A 17866-nucleotide genomic window follows, 5' to 3' on the forward strand; every position below is an offset into this window, starting at 1 on the left:
ATGGGAAAGCAAGTGAATAAATGTGTTACATGTAGGGCCATAACTGGAAGCAGATCTATACTGCAGTCAAGTATGAGACTGTAGTTCTGCAGACACAACCGAGCAGGCTTTTGGTGCAGGTACCTAGACCTATGTAGCTCAGTGAGGGCTGCGATAGAAGCTGGATGAACACAGAAGCAGCTGGCTACCCTTCAGAAATAGGACTATAAGGATGGTGATTCTGAAATAAATCTGGAATTTCACTTGCTCATAGGTAAAATTCTGAGTCCTCAGAGCTTAGGAAACACAGACAGAGAGAGGGAGCAACGGCATTAACTCCAAGTGTCCTAATTAGTTTAAATCCAATAATTATTTCTAATAGTTTTTGTATTAATTTCTAATTTAGATCAATTTTTGTGAACAATTTGTCCTGTCACTAAGTGGATGTGCTATTTTCAGTACTTGAATACTTTGTGGCTGAATTAAATCGGTGCACAGTTCCCAGGGGACATAAAAGTGCAGAGCTGATTCCTAATTTTCCCATATTAGCTCCTTTGAAACTTACTCAAACATTTGCAAAGAAGAAAAAACAGCTAAATTTCAGTTCTAACTACATTGTAACACACCTGTCACGCAGCTCCAGAGCTCTGCTGTGATCCATTTCCCTGTGCATGCTTTTCCTTTCTTGACAGAACTTGCTATCACCAGCAAGATTTTCAGGCTGTTAAAATTGATTAAAAATTATGACAGGGTACTTGTTAAAGTTGTTTTTTTTCCCCTCTCCTACTTCTGATATGGGACTACAAAAGCCTTATGAACGGTGAGTCATATAGCTAAGATTGCACAAACCTGGCCCAAAGCTGAACATAAATGTATTAATGAACAGTGAGAGATGAAAATAATACACTTAAATAGGTGGAATATAAGGTGAAAATCTCTGCTTTGCTTGCCTTAATTTATTCCATTAAATAATGTGATATATAGGCAATGTGTACACCTGAGTAGCTAGGAGGCAGTTTCTCAAAAAAAAAAAAAAAAAAAAAAGGCAGAAGAAAAGCTGTACAGGATACTTTACACAGTATTCAAGCAAATGTTATACAGACACTCAAAACACGTGTGAAATATTTAGGCATCCAAAATTACTCCTTGAATATCCTTCCTGGTAAGTCCTGAGTTGTTACTCTTCCATCATGTTGATTTATGCCACTTTCCTTGTCATCTTTCACAAATATGACTAAGTAGAGCTCTGTAAGTACTGATGCTTCTGAGGCACAGCCAGGTATTATTACAGGGGACGATCTGATGACTCAGTAGTTGCTGCCTTTCTCTTGAAGTATGCCTGAGCCAACATTCATTTCCCCTAATGCCATGACACTGTCAGAGGAGGTGCTGCACTTCAGATTAAATATGCACTTGAGATAGTTTATTAAAGCTAAACTTATCCCACAATCCGTGTAATAGCCAAACTTAGAAATTTCCCTTTTCTCTCTTACCTTTCAGTTCAAGAAGCCATGCTTCATACTTTTCCTTAACCCTTTCTTTTTGTGACATTGTGCCCATCTAATACCAATGATTTAACTCTAGAAGTGGTTGTATTTCACTGGTATATGAAAGGTATCTCTGCATCAGTTTCAATATGACCTGTAGACTCAAAAGGGGCATAGCAATATCACTATTCTAGAGAGGCTGGCATTAAGAAAGGGGATCTGAAAGGAACCTACTGGGTTGAACAATAATTTAATAGACATTTAACCTGTAAGGTTTAGGGAGTACTCTCTCCACGTAACTTATAAGACTCCAAATGCTTCTTCACACCACATAGTATACAATCCTTAGTGCAAAAGACGAAAAGCAAGAAAGCATACATGGGGAGAAATCTGCAAAGATTATCACCAGTGTCCTCGGTCCTTCCAGCAGAAGGAATCTCTTAGGCGAAAATGATTTTTAAGTAGTGCATCATATGGGCTGTAAAATAAAAAACCCAACTCTTCTTATTGATTCAACCTATGTGGAAAATTCCTTCTTCATGCCAGATATGGTGAGGGTTGTGATGCTGAGCATGAGACCAGCTGATCCGGGAGGGCGGGGGGCACTGAATGTGGGTGGCCAAAGAACTGGGGCAGGAATCGCTGGGTGTGGCGGGGTAAGAGTGAGCAGACACAGCAGGACCATCAGGGTGGCATTCAGGACATGGGGTGGGAGAGGCTGAATGGCAGGTCAGGTCATGAAACAGGTTAGGTGAGGTTCCTTGGGAGGGAAATTAACCTTGAGGTTCAGTGTGAACCTGATGCTTCAAACCCTAACCACTCCTCCGTTGACAGCAAATGTCTGCCAGCGTGCATGACACCTTCCCCTGCCTGTTGTCCCTTCACGCAAAGGACAACAACCCGGGGCTGCAGGCCATTTCTCTGCTAGCTCAAAGGAGAGGTCTTCATAATGGATCTAAAAGTTAAGCCTCACGTAGCAGCCCAAGCAGGTGTTAGTGTGATGCCACATGATGAAATATTGTTCCCTTTTTTTTTTTTTTTAACCTTGAAGGCACATACACATAAATTTACATACACATAATGTTCAGAAAGTATTACAAATTTTTCAGGAAGAAACACTCAAAAATTAAGAAAAGCTGTTATTAAAACCCTCCTGTGCAATCTTAATGTGATCCTTTTATATATTTGCAGTTTGGACTGAGTGGATGCATACCGATTTTTTTTCTAGGGGCACCTCAGTTGCAATAGAAAGGACAGACATTTGCAGGTTTTCTGGTTATAGTAGCTATAGAATAGAAACTTGATTTGCAGAAAACAGAAGACATGGGAAGAATGAGGCATGTGACAGCAAGAAAAAAAGGGTTGCTTTTGTTGTGAAGGCTGCTCTGAGTGCTATCTCTGCTCTCAACTACCGAAACCTTTTTTGACACAAAGCGAGTAACTTAAACCAACCTTCTCACGTGCTTTGTTTTCCCCTTGTGTTCTGGGTTCTTGTCTTGAGACCTTCTGGTCTGATTTGCACAACCGCTGAATGCTCAGCCACAGGGAGCTGAACACTGAGCTTGCAGAGTGCTGTACAACCCCAAGTGTTCTGAAAAATGAAGTTTTAAGCATCTCAAGTCGGATGCCTATAATGTATGAATACTTCTGAATGTAATCTCTGCATGTATCAGAACATCATTTGCATTCTGAGAGCTGTATCAACATAAAATAAATTAGTTAATGTTTGTGCAGCTCTCACACATTACAGTGATGAGCATCTTAGAAAACCTCATGAGGAAATTAATATTCTGTCTTCAGAGCAGGGTCTGAGCAACAAAGAGAAATGAAGTATTGAGTTAGCTGTTCATAAAATCTATTGAGTAAGGTAGGGTCTTTTAAAATAAAAATATACCTACGATGATTTAATTAATGTTTGCATTGTATTGCACATCCACAAAAGAGAAAAGTTAAGATCGCAAATATAACCAGAGTCCTGATATTTCCTGATTTTGCTTTCTTGCTTTTGCTGTCTCAAAACTTTTCTTTTAATGTACTCTTCCTTAAGTACCTATGACACTATACAAGGAAAAAATCTGCTACTTGCATAGCCAAAAAAATGTATTTTCAAATGCGGAGAAAAACTTTCTTACTTTTAAAAATTATGTAGTACCAATTACTGAATATGTAATTATTATGTTCTTAAAGAAAACATAGCCTAAGTTTATATTCCTGCAGTTCAGTGAGAGTGAGGAAGAGCTCTCCCTTACGCAGCAGCTGGGTTTCAAGGTGCACCCCTGCTTTGCAGCTGCACTTCCCTTTCAGTAATCGTCACGGCAGATAAGGGACTGCACAGGTCCTGACTGTGTAAAACAGCCTAGCTTGGCCTGGGAAAGCATGTTCAGACAGTTTTTGCCTGCATGGTTCAGAGTTGTCATTGGTGCCCATGGGACAGAATGAGGCCATTAGCACATTTGGCTTGGCCTGGCAGATCAAGTAGGTTTCCCGTTGTTGTGATGACAGATTTCATTCACGGACAGATAAAAACTTCTTTCTTAAGAAGGGGAATTCTCCTGAATATTCTGAAATCTGCTTTTTATGAGCAGCTGGGCTTGTATTAAGTGTTCATTAATTTTGAACACTCTGCACCTAATGTTCTGAGGACATACGCTGGAAAATCAGGAGCTTATGATGAGTTACTACAGAGTCAGCAAATGTGGTAAAATCTGATATCCTCTTTTAAGTTAATCTTATTAGTCGTACAGACCTTATACTGCTTACAGACCACAGCAGCTTTGACTGTTCCATAATAACCCAGCCTTCAGTTGCCACACTGCCCTTCTCTGTAAGCCAGAGGAAACAGCCCAGGTGTGTAACTATCATTTTGTATATCAATGACCTACTTCTTATGCCATAGCTATCTCCAAACTGCCTAAATACCTCGTAAGAAATTAAATTAAAGCAGTTAACCTGTTTGGTGTACAGAAATGACTGTATGCATGTGGGGGTAATCAAAGCGGGGAAAAATTCAACCCTCTTCACCTGGACCTTTCATTATACATCACAGGGAGGGGAAGGAACCCCAGGCTGCCCAAGAAAGCCAAGCTGGTGGCACCCGTGCAATGGAAATGGGATCCAGCGTATTGTAGACTAGGGTGTTGAGCTTTACTGAGTATACTGAAGCAAAACAATAGCATGTTAGCCTCACCTGGTCACAGCTAATTAGACTTGCAAAGGCACTTAGCAGCAGTTCTCCATTGTGAAGGTTATAAGCACACAAATGGAAAGTGGCAGTAGCCTGTCAGACAGAAACTTCTGAGGTGTACTGCTTGGAGAGTTAATTGGGCGTAGTTTGCAGTTATATCTAGGTAAACACTGCATCTGTAAGGCAATAGTGCCAGTCAATTATGCTGACAATTAAAATGCAAAAGATGATTTAAGGTAGACAAATTAATCTCCCATTCACGCTGTGGGTGGAGTATGAGTTCAGTCTCGCACTAGGGTAGGACACTGGAGAACCCAGATGAGATATGGCTACGTTCACCTATTAAGGGTGCATTGTAGGATCGGGTTCATGGCCACAAGGGCTGGACAAGTAGTGAGCTATTTTTAATGTAATTAAAATACCTTCTACTGAAAGACTCTTAAGAGATCAGATTTCACCTTTACCTGTTTGTTTTTGAAAAATATCCAAATTTTCCAATAGATCCAACAGATCTTCTGTTTTATTTGATGGGGGGGGGTGTTCTGTGTCTTTCTTCATAATATTTAAATATTTTAATAATATTTGCTTATTTAAATTACTGCAATTCTGGAATCTCCATTAACAGAGCTAAATCATGATTTATGAATGACTCACAGTTGCCCCAAAACCAGTGTTTAAGTCAGCATTTTGGACTTAATTGGTATCAGTAGGATAGTGTAAAACTGTAAAGAATAAATCTGTTTTATCGGTATGTATTTAGAGCAGCAATGAATATTGGATTTGTAATTTCCTATGGTTCTTAGAGGACTTCTACAGGGAGAACTCCTTTTCTGAACTCTCTGCGCTTTTCTGTTCCCAGAAGAACAATGCTTGTTGATATCAGGTTTTTTATTATTGATCTGCTCAGTATAAAGACCTCTTTCATCTTCACATTTCATTTTTCTGTCTTTTTGCTTTCATCCGGCTTTGTGTTTAGTACACGGTGTGGACTGCCCTGTGGGTCACCTGGAATGTTTTCATTATCTGCTTCTATTTGGAAGTAGGCGGACTTTCTAAGGTAGGTCACTTATCCTTCTTCAGGTTTATGGGAGGGTGTTTTAACAGCAGAACTCTCAGATTTTAGAAGGCTGGAATCACAGAGGAAAAATGTAGTTGTTTGAACATACAGTTTGACCTTTGGAGTTCCCCTCCGATGAGAACTCCAGTGTTTGAACTTTTCTCTGATAGTAAATAGTCATGGGTTTGAAGTACATAAATGCAATGAATCTGAATTACAGTTGCCTTCTGAAGTACGATCGGGGGTGGGGAGCGGGGGATAAACATGTTATTCAGTGGAAAATCTGAGGTTCTTTTTGATTGTTGAAAAACAGACAACGTCATTTTGGTTGAATTTTCAAGTGTGTTTGAAAAATGTATCTGAATTTCCGAGTCTACTTTGAAAGCAGCTAAAGAAAACTACTAAGAAGGTTAGTGTAATAACTTGTTGAGCAAATTGGTCTCACGGTGAGAATGTTAATTCTTTATAAAAAAGCACAAATGGCAAAGGATGACTTTTCCACATCTGAATAAAACTTTCCTTTACATGACACTCAATGCTCTAGGTCACTGATTCCTTATTCAAACTTCCTATTAGAGCAGAAATGTTTGCTGGAAGCATCGAGATACATGTTGCGTTTGTACAAAGTAGCACTTACGTTAGCGTAGGTTGTATTTAGCATTGTATCTACAGTGAGTTCCATACAACTTCTTCTGCAGGTTTTTATCCTCCTGTTAGGCATAGATGATATTGATCTTTGTTTACCACATTCATACTTAAATGATTCCAGGCACGGTATGCCCATAGCGCAAGCGGATTCTGGTATTATTAATAGAATAAATGTCCCCGTTATTAGTTGTAGATTTAGTGATATGAACTTCATCACTGTTAATTCATGCAATACTTTTAGAGAATTGTGAACTCCACTCAGTTCAGATGGGAACATTTGTGAGCTACATACTTTTTTGGGTTCAGCATTAAAGCTCCTAGCTTTTGGCTAACAACAAACAGAAAACTGATGAAACCAATTTAATAAGAAATAAAATTTAATTTACCCAGTTAAAATTCCATTAAAATTAAAGGTTTCAGTGGTAGATTCCTCTGGTGATAAAATTTCATAATGAAAAGCTACAACAGTTTAGTTTTTCTCCAAATATGGTGTAGTTCACCAGAAGTCATAGGCTTGATGAGGAAATTAATGCATTTCATAGACGATCAAAACAAATGATCGTATTGGTATATTCTGACTTAAAAATCTATTAGATGAAGGAAGAGCAACACATGGAAGTGATGAATGCCAAAGCAATTGTTCATTTTCATTATACATACAGTTTGTATTTTTTCAATCAGTTGGGTGATGACTGTTTTTATAGTGACTATTATATTTTTATTGATAACTAGTGTTTTTATCTCAGTGCCTAGGAAGTGAAGCAAAACTTTTAGTCTGACCCGAGTTTGAAAATTTGAGTTGTCTTTCCATTGATTGCAAAGCATTCTGATCATATCCTTAGTGTAAGGGGATTATAAACCAGCAAGTATGAGCTGAAATCTTGTATCTTCCAGTTTCAGCAGTGTGTTTCACTTTTAGGTCTTCTTACTTAACATATATGACAAATCACAATGCAGAGAAATAGTAGCACAAATACTACTCAGCAATGATTATATTATTTAGAATATACTTATAATGATGATAATACTTTTATTAGTATGTATTTCAGTTGATCTCAGAATTTTGGTGGCATTTTTATCTTGTGGTTTATAATTACAACATTTGAAAAGTAGTTTCTCAAGGAGGCGATAGACACAAAATTATTTCTGTAGAAGTTGACTGCTTTTGTATAGATTACATCAAAGGCACTAGGATCGGGACCGAGTTAGTAATGATAGAATCAAGAATTTTGTTCAGTAAACCGTGGAATTTGGGGACCATTTAATGCTGTTTCTGAAAACTATGCTAGAGATTATATGGTCATCAAGAGACTGAGGTCTTTTTGCACCATATGCAGAAAATCCTGGGTATTTACAAATTGATGGGTATTTGACACTGACTTAATTGGGACCCACATTTCACCCAACGTGCTAGCTTAAAAATTTCATCATTGCTTTCCATGAATATGTTCCTGTGTTGTCAGGCATGACAGAAAGGTGCTGTTATCAAGGTACGTTACTGTGGTTGGGAAATCAAACGCCATCAGAAGCTTTTCAAGGATGGCTATTTTCCCAGCGTTGAAATCTTGGCAGGGAGTATTCACCTTGTTTCTTGCTATTGTTCTATTTTTCCATTTTAAAAAAGGATTTGTTACTGAAATGAATATAGATTGATTATAATTTTTAACTTCTGTTGACATACTATCAGGGAAAATTATGATGCTGTCTGGCAGCTGACTGATTTCTCTTGGTTTGTTTGTTTTTAAGCACTATCATGTTTATATTTTCTCTGACCAGAAGCAGAGTTAGCCGTTGCCTGGAGTCCTGTGAATTTATTAGGTCTCTGATTATGAATACTATCAGAAAATATAACTTGGTGCAATATTAAATGGTAATTTTAATTCAATGTCTTCACATGGAGTACGCATACAACGTGGACAGACTTTTCAAATGTCCTAATAAAAACCCCCCACCGCTGAAATCTTGCTCAGATCTTATTCTTGTGGTGGAAAGGAAAATCTCCTTTGAATATTCTCTGTTTGAATTCTGCCAAGAATTTCCACTACTGTTAATGGAAAATTTAAATAAGAAGGATATAGGTAATTTAGGCCTGTTCTTTGCTGTGAGAGTTTGAAGGAAACATTTTTCCTTCAATTATAATGCATAATGTTCAGATTTTCCTGGTAAACAGATTTTTTTTTTTTTTTAAAGGAACAGCTTGGTATTTAGTTTAAAGTTTATGGATCTAGTACACCAAGATCTTTAAACTTTTCCTGGTAAAGAACTACGAAAACTTCTGCCAGGTACCCTCCCAGTGTCAAACACAATGTATGTGACTTAATCCTTTCCATTATTTCAGAAAAGTATGATGTTTCTTCACAAGAGTGACATGGAAAACCTGTATAGTTTTAGTTGAAAACACATTTCATGTTTTAAAATAATTTGGGGGGGGGAAGGCAATTTCATACATACCCAAATGCCCACCAAAGTTTGTTTTTAATTAATTTGGAGGGCCAAACTGGTAAACCTGAGGGGAGGAAGCTGATGGGGAGGGGTAAGCTGAGAACTGGAAGACTGTATGTATGGCTGTAGGCTTGTCATTGAGGAATTCACTTGGGTTTCAGTCCCTGCTCCGATTAATATCATATTATTTTATATAAAGAGGGAAAGCATCACAGAAGAGCTTTTTCTGAAAGCACCCCCAATAACTACAGTATGGTAGTTAGGGCAATCTCCTGGGAAAAGGATGATATGGATTGAAGTTGTCTCGGGTGTGAAAGGGAAATAAACCTGGCTCTCCCACAGCTGGGTGTTGTAAGTAGAAAGCTAATGAGTAAAGGTTTCCTTTCTAACTACCTTATAAACAATGTATAAGTGACGCTCTTTTTTCACTTGTTACAGATGTGCGAATAAAATTTTAATGCTTTTTCAGGGCTGAGGAAATTGTATTTGATCAGAAATAAAATAAATATAACCCTATGACTCTTTTTTTGTTTGTGTTAACTTAGGGTTTTTTAATTCTTTTTTTCATTTCTGATTTTAGCAGTGAAAAAGCTGCCAGTATGAAGAATGAAATTTGCCTGTATTTTTTGTTTACTACTTTTATAAAATTCAAAGCATAATTTTTAGTGTTAACCACTCTGTATGAGAGAAACAAAGCTGCTATTATAACATGATACTTTAATCCTCCACTGCAGGACGACAGATTGCTACATCCATACATGAGCTCATTAGTTGTTTGGATCTTATTCTATGTCTTGAAATGAAAATGTGTTCTAATTGCCACGTTCGAGGGTGTAGACAATTTCAAATGTATAGACATAAACACAAATCTCAAGGCAATAAGAGGCAAAAAAAAATACTCCAAAGCACATTTGCAAATAAAGTTTGATTGTGTCTTACCTGATACAATACCAGAAGCTGTTATTTTGAAGTTTTTTATGTTATTCTTAAATACGGACAAGAGAACTGCTAACTTGTATAAGCCAGCCCTCCATCCCCAGCAACACATTTTTATGTACTTCTTATGTTACAAAGGAGACCTCATTTATTTAGTTTGCACTGTTAATATTTCTATCATTTGTATCCCTCCAGTATTTCAGATCCAGTATGAGAATAGCTGTGTTTCCTTGTATTTATCATTCACTCTGCCAGCTGATACTTTTTGATAGACCATTTTTCTACTGCTTGTTTTATGGTGGGTTACAGTGACATTTGTTTGCACATGTTACTGCCTTTACCGAGTAAATGTATAGCAGCCCCCCAGTACTGCGTACTCCTTTCTTGTTGTTTGATATACCTTACCTAAGCAGCTGGGCAAGATCAATGAGCTCTTTTCTTTTTCTATGATGTATCTGCTTGTTCTGCCCAGTTTTTCTGTGGCATGCTTCTTGAGCATGAACTTTGCTTCATTCTGGATTATTTTAAGTTTAGCTCTCAAGGTTGAGCTCTCTGTCAACTACATCTGTTGTATTGCTTTTAGCCAAGGATTTGCATGACAAACACTCATATTCAGTAGGAAACTGCTTCTAAAACAGCTTACGTTTATTATGTGGTCCTTATTTTTAGGTCTTGAATTTAGGTGAATGTGAACTGAAAAAAATGCCTGTATGAAAACTGAAATTTGCCTGTGTTTTTCAATTACTAGTTCTTACGTCTGTAACTTGAGAACTTGGTACTGGGTTGGGGCAATCCCAAACATGGATACAGGCTGGGTGATGAGTCGATTGAGAGCGGCCCTGCAGAGAAGGACTTGGGGATACCGGTGGATGAAAAACTGAATATGAGCTGGCAATGTGCACTCGCAGCCCAGAAGGCCAACTGTATCCTGGGCTGCATCACAAGAAGCGTGGCCAGCAGGTTGAGGGAGGGGATTCTGCCCCTCTACTCCGCTTTGGTGAGACCCCACCTGGAGTACTGTGTTCAGCTCTGGGGCCCTGAGCATAAGAAAGACACGGACCTGCTCGAGTGTGTCAAGAGGAGGGCCACGAAGACGAACAGGGGGCTGAAGCACCTCCTCTATGAGGACAGGCTGAGGTAGTTGGGGTTGTTTAGCCTAGAGAACAGAAGGCTCCAGGGAGACCTTATGGTGGCCTTTCAGCACTTAAAGGGGGTCTACAGGAAAGATGGGAAGGGACTCTTTATCAGGGAGTGTAGTAATAGGACAAGGGGTAAAGGTTTTAAACTAAAAGAGGGTAGATTTAGACTAGCTATAAGGAAGAAATGTTTTATGCTGGGGGTGGTGAAACACTGGAACAGGTTGCCCAGAGAAGTTGTGGATGCTCCATCCCTGGAAGTGTTCAAGGCCAAGTTGGATGGGGCTTTGAGCAACCTGATCTAGTGGGAGATATCTCTGCCCATGGCAGGGGATTTGGAACTAGATGATCTTTAAGGTCCCTTCCGACCCAAACCGTTCTATGGTTCTATGGTGATTTTATGATTCTATGATGGCACTAGCTTCATTAATCTTTCCCCTGAAGCCAAAGGAAATTTTGCATGTGTTAATTAATAAAACAATCTTTTTTCACAGTTTTTTTCTAGTATTATTTACTTTTATCAATGGAAGCTCAAAGTCTCTAGGGCTCCCAGCCAAATTTATTAAACTGGAGTCAGAACTATAGACTAAACTTTTATAAGGATCTATAGTCAGAGGATAGAATTATAACTCTGTTAAAAATAATGTTTTATTCCGTCCGAGGACAAAATGGACTAATAAATTACTTTGTAAAACGCTGTGGGAACGGTAACTTAATACTCTTTCCTAAACAAAATATGTACATCAGAATGGGGGCTAATCATGTGGACTTTATCCTGCCTGCTTTTGGAATCCAATTTATTCCATCTGGTGCATGTCAGTCAATCCTTAATTGTTGTACAATTATATCTAATAATCTCAAATGGAGTAAGTTAAGCTCAAAACCAATGCTAATTTGTAATTAATAGAGATGCTTGTGTGTCTCTTTTTTGAATGAAATAAGAGCATAAGCATAGCTTGAATTTAGGCTAACAATATGAAAGAAAAAGTGATTCTCATTCTAACTTGTGCTGATGTAAGTGAGAAAATAGAGACAATTATTTTGGCATAATTAGCATTATAATTAGCTCTATGGCGTAGCCCAGTCCAAAAAGCTCGTGGACAAAGTTGACAGCATCCATAGGAGAGAAGGAAAAAGTGACAAACTTAAAAAAAATAAAACCTATATGAAAAATCAGTGGGGGACAGTTGGGGCGGGGGCAAGGAGGATTTCCTTAGTCTAAGCAGAAGGCTGAAGGTAGAGCATAATACATCTACTTACATGTAAGTGATTTTTATGTGGAGGAAAGTGATCAGATTTTTTCATATCCACTGGGAAAAAGGGCAAGAAATAATTTGCTGAGCACGTGGCAAAGAAGATTTGGTTGGAGGTCAGGAGAAGCTTTTTAATAAGAAGGGCATTGAATAGGATCTAAAGCTGTTACAAAGCCTCATCACTGGATATTCTGAAGAATGAAGTAAAGGAATATCGATGTGGGGTGATCTAGGTAGCTCTTCTGCCCCGCCATTTTTAATCTATAGAAATAAGCCTCTGTCAAGATAAAAACCCAAGTTAGCGTCCATGGATGACTTAGGGTAGGAGGGTTAAAAAATGAAAAAGTGAATACAAGTTGAAGACTCAAAACTTCATCTTTAATCAACTCAGAGTCTTATTAACTTCGTCAGGAGTGACATTCCAGCCGGGGAGCTTGGGGTGTCTCTGGCTTTTTTTCCTAGCAACTGTGTAGGAACACAGAAAATGGGGGACCCCAGTGGAGGCTCCAAGGTGGCTGACAACAGTTCTTGAGCGTGTGCAGGTGGGGTTTTGGTGTTCAGCTCTGTGACACCAAGTGGGAGGTGATGCTGTCATTGCTGTTCACTCCTGATAGAGATTAGGCATCTGTTACAGATAAGACTCATGCTTTCTGTTCTGTTGATGGATTTTTAACTGAACACAAATCATTGCCTTTCACAGCAACATATCCTTCACTGAGGACAATGTGAGAGTGATAATAGTATATTTCTTCGCTGCTGGACATGGTGCATGCATTTATGTCCAACTCAGCTGAGAATTTCTTCCCACACATCTCTGATTCATATCAGCTGCTTTTGGTCAGCATCTCTCTCGGGCCTTAGGAGATTACATACCCACGACCTTCTTATTCTCCCTGCTACTATATGTCCATTTACTTCAGCTGATGCCATCATCTGCTACTAGCTGTGATATGGACAATAACAGATCATGCTAAAGCGCTGGATGTAGCTGTAGGCATTCTGCAGTTTCTAGACATTACAAATGACAAGTTTTATAGCAGTAGTTAAATATAATCTCTTCCTAGTGTGTGCGCTAATAAAATCAGCTTGCAGAAATTAAACCTCATGAAAAGATTATTTTTGTTTCTTTGAGGTTTGGACCCTCTTGCCGCCTCCTCCTTCCCCAACTTTACTATTCCAAAAGGGTTTAAAGAATTGTTGTTTTAAAGTAATGATGTTCCAGAATCTTCTTTGACAGGGAAAAAGGAGGAATGCTAATTAAGCACCATTTAAGTAAATAGACTTAAACTAATATAGCAGCAAAGCAAAACAGACCCAATATAAGTTTTAATGCTTGCATCATATAATCCATTTAATTCTCTTGGCCTTCACTTTTTCTTTCAACCAGCTCTCAGAAGTAACAGGTGTTTTTTAAAAAAAACCAAGTTTTTAGAACCAGCTGCCTCCTTTTTGTTATTCTTGTGCCCTTTCCTACAATAGATGTTCCACTGAAATGTGTTTGCTAAAATATGAACTTCTAATATGACCTTTGTTATGCAAGTTGCTCCTCCCATCCTGCTGCTCTCTCACCATAAAGAGGAATAATCTCCAGGTTCAATTGTATTTAATACTTTTCCATAATGTTCTGTTTAAACAGCAACCTTTTGAATTTTTAATTACTTTGGCAATAAACCTGGAATCCAATTTACTGCGAAGTTATGCAGTGTAATATTGAACAGAAACAACATTTCAGCGCTTCAAAATAATAGCTCTGGCCTTGGCTGGTATTAGGTACCGTTAATCATGGATTCAATGTGTTGGTGATGTGCCTTTCAATGGTATTTGCAAACAGTATTTTTTGATGTTGTAGTAGGCTGACATCAGTACGTGCAGGAGCAGAAACTGCATGTGGTAGTTTTTGTTTAGAATACAATGACTGTTTCCATGAAAAGTTAGAAAACGTTTAGCCATGAACTGTGAATTCATAATGGTGAAGCTGTGGAAAAATGAATTATCTATTCGTTTGCAATTTACATTTCTCAGCCAAAAAAGGGAATAACTACACATTTGTTCTTGCCATTTGAAAATAAAACTCAAGTAATGCTACCTGCAGAGTGCTTAAGATGACGACTTAATACAGGCTTTCTTAAAAAAAAAAAAAAGAAAAAAAAAACAAATTCAAGAGCCGAAAAGTATTGATTTGTTAGTGCTCTAATATTGAAATCAGTGCACATTCCTCCAATTCAAAATTTTCAACAATGAACTGGCCTCAAAGACTTCTATTTTCTGAAGAGATTTTGTAGTTGTTTTTTGATGTTCCAGATTTCATGTAACCGAAGTAATTTGTTATTCAGTCTGTTTTACATTCTACTGTGTAAAGCTGTAGCACCATTTAAGTTTTAATGAAATATATGCTTACTCTTGGAAGGAAAATTAGCATGCAGCTAGCTTGGTGGCACAATTTGAGCATAAGGTCATTCTGGAAAAAAAATTATGTGGAACAAATGGGACACAGATAAATGCCACCGAAACTGCAGAATGTGTCATTCTGATGTTAATTAGTTTGTTTAGGTGGTACAATCACATTGCTGAACAACTTAATCAGGAGTACATTCCAGATGGTGCAAAAATTATATTTCATACCCTTTCAGGTGACATTTACAGTAGTTCATAATATTATACACTATCAGCACCATTAAAATATGTTTTTCAAACAGAGTTGATGTCCTTTCATAACCCCTTGGTGCTAAACTCTAAGGTTGACATTTGGAGTGTAGGCCACCATCATCTTCATTGGTTTAAATAACTGAGATGATATCTCTGTGGCTTTTTTTTTTTTTTTTAATAATCCATTGAATATCCATGGTTGATTGGCTTTGGGAATGATGGGTGTGATATATATATGGTTAGCTAACTGCCGCACAGACAAACTTATTAATACAAACATCACACTCATTGAGTTCATTAGCTTAATCTTTCAGATATTTCTAGGATCTTGAAGTTTTTCTTTAAAAAAATCAGATCCTAAAAAAAATAAATAAATGCTAAAATATGTACAGCCTCACAGGGAGGAGTTAAGTAGCTCAAGTAGCGTGCAAAATCTCTCCAAAGGTGCCTTTGGATATGAAAAAGAAATAAGGATGCAGTCCCAGTCTGAAATGGGTCCTGTGATGCAGGAGTGCATGCTGCAATGGCTAGTGATGCAGAGAGGGTAAATCCCTGAGTACCTATAGTATATCTGTGCCCGAAGCCCATAACAAAATTTGAGAAAGGATTGAGTATTTAGGTGTAGAACAAAAACATACAGAATAAGGAGTCAGAACATATAAAGTCAGGAGGGACTGTCCATTCATCTGCTCTAACCTCACATGTCCAGAAGATCGTTGAATTTTATTTTTTTTTCATTTTCCCTGTGTTCAGTTTAATTTTAGTCTCTTAATGGAAAGCATATTTTTCAGATTCACAAAGAATCCATCACATTATGTGATAGTTCAGTTGTGATTAATCAGCTTCTTAAATACGTTTATTTATTATTTGTATATGTGTTTTCCTGCTCTGATATATTCAATGCTTACTTCTTGTGAAAGGATTTAAACACTGCAGTGAAATCATGTTTCAGTCTATAATTACACATTAGATCAGGAGTTTGGATTTTGGTATCCCAAATCTCCAGCACATGCTGTGACTTTTGTACTATTAAGAGTCTGTTTGCCACTTAGTTTTTCACTGTCCCCCCCTGCAGTTCACCCATAAGGAGGCTGGTGAATAGGTGTTGCTGTGTGCCTGCCACAGAAGAGGGTCAATGCACAAGGATGGAGAAGTTGAAATGATTAGCTTGTTCGTGGAGTGAGGAAGGGAAACTTCTGTGAGTCATGGTTTGATTGTAAGCAAGTATGGCAAATCCATCTGCAGATAAGGGTAAACCTAGGTTGGATTGCTCAGGGTATTATTTTATCTATTTATTGACAATTTGATCTATTTTGTATTGATTGCTATGCTTTTATTGAAGAAAAAGAGAAGACTGTTGGTGAGATTTTGATTTTCTTCTTTCTAAATGTGATGTCCTTCTGGCAAAAATGCAATGAAAGATATTTTGATTATTTCTTTAATCATATTCTTGTTTATACATTGGATCAACCACATCTGCTGACTGTCCAGCAACTTCTAACTACTGACATGACTGACTGCTGTGTACAGATTTTGACCCTTACGTGAGGCAGTATACTTATTTTGATGCTAGCATGGGCTCTACTTATTGCCTGCTAAGGTCAAATTTATGTTTTTTGCTAATAATTTCTATGTGCTATTTTCCTCTTTTTGTGTATCCTTTGGAATTTTAGTTCCTACACTGGCCAAGTAAAGATTCTTCCTATTTATGGGAAAGCCTGTCATTTCACCTATCTTCTAGTAAACATTTGCATTCAATTGATGTCCAGTTTTAAAACAGTTTTACTGTTTTGAAGGGAATTGTGTACTGATTCATAATTTTTTGTGGGTTTTGTGGTTTTGTTTTGGTTTGGTGGGGGTTTTTTCCTCCATTTGAAGACAATGCTTGCTTGGAAGAAAATGTAATTTTATATATGTTTTTTTGTAATAATTTACATGCAAGACAGACCTAGACCTTGATGAAAGTACAGAGGATTTATTGTTGGTGATAGAATCCGAAAAAGTCCTTCCTGGAAATGATGATACTGAATTGCATCGGAGTCTTAAGTATGCCAAATGCTTCTTATGGGACTTGATGGTAGTGTGACTGCAGGCTATTAGGTAGATACGCATGTTCACATGGGCCTATCTTTGACCTGGAAAAGAAATACGAGAAGCAGGTGATTGCTCGTCATCTCTAGATGTCATCCAGGTGACTGCACTTGCATCCTTTGGGACTTACAAACGCTGCCTAATTTAGGGGAAAGGCAAGGGAGGATTCAAGTTTGTTTTACTTTTCATAGATCTGCATTTGACAACCAAGGTGATTTTGCTGACTACATAGAGCTTGTGTATCCAGTCAGAGATTTCCTGGTTCTTTAGGATTTTCTAGTATCTCAGCATTAGATGTGCATAGCCTTAAACTTTCTGAATTAACATCTGCCTTAAATGACTTTGCTCCGGGGGTCTGGTGTGGGCATTTAGCCCTTTTAAGTCAGATGGGCCTTACCTGAACCTTACTTTCACGAGATTTTTCAAAAGAGCATCTAGAAGAAAATTTTGCCATTCAGCTCCTTTTAAGTGGTTCTTTCTTGGTGCGCAATAAGGAGGACTATAGTAAGGCAGTGTCCCTGCCTAACACCCACTATTAATTTCTTTTGAAGGCTTCAGCAAACAAAAAACCTCTAGTTAGTTCAATGGGATACCTTGGGTAAGCCTTAAATATATTTCCAACATGTTTGTTTTGACAATTTTTTCTGTTGTAGAATGCCTAATATTTATGTTGTGTTAATCTGTCTTAATTAGAAGAAGGCTTTTGATTCTGTAGGTCATAGGAAGTAGTCTCTTAAACTTGCTCCAAGATTCGAACTGCAAAGATTATCTCCTACATTTGGTTTCCATGTAATAATTTATTTAACCACCATAAGAGGAATGGGTTTTGAGAACTCCTTTTCAATGCACAAGGGAATTGGAGGGATTGTTCCTTGTCTGGATTATTATACTCTCTTTCTTTTCCTTTTTCAGCTGTCCTTCAGGGAAATTCCTCTCTCATGTTGATGATGTGATTGAGTTTATTATTCATGACTATCAGCACTCCTTTGAGCAGACTTCTTCAGTTC

General features: G+C 37.8%; 1 protein-coding gene across 1 annotated transcript in view; it reads left to right on the forward strand.

The window, feature by feature from the left end:
- Positions 1-17866, forward strand: part of NKAIN3 (Na+/K+ transporting ATPase interacting 3) — a 196749-nt gene that overhangs the window by 3890 nt on the left and 174993 nt on the right. Inside the window, exon 2 of the mRNA XM_009332092.1 lies at positions 5627-5707. The gene's annotated coding sequence lies outside the window, so the exon portion shown is untranslated. The remainder of the gene's footprint in view (positions 1-5626; positions 5708-17866) is intronic.

The sequence above is a fragment of the Pygoscelis adeliae genome, unplaced genomic scaffold, assembly GCF_000699105.1.
Source record: "Pygoscelis adeliae isolate BGI_AS28 unplaced genomic scaffold, ASM69910v1 Scaffold98, whole genome shotgun sequence".
Classification (NCBI taxonomy): domain Eukaryota; kingdom Metazoa; phylum Chordata; class Aves; order Sphenisciformes; family Spheniscidae; genus Pygoscelis; species Pygoscelis adeliae.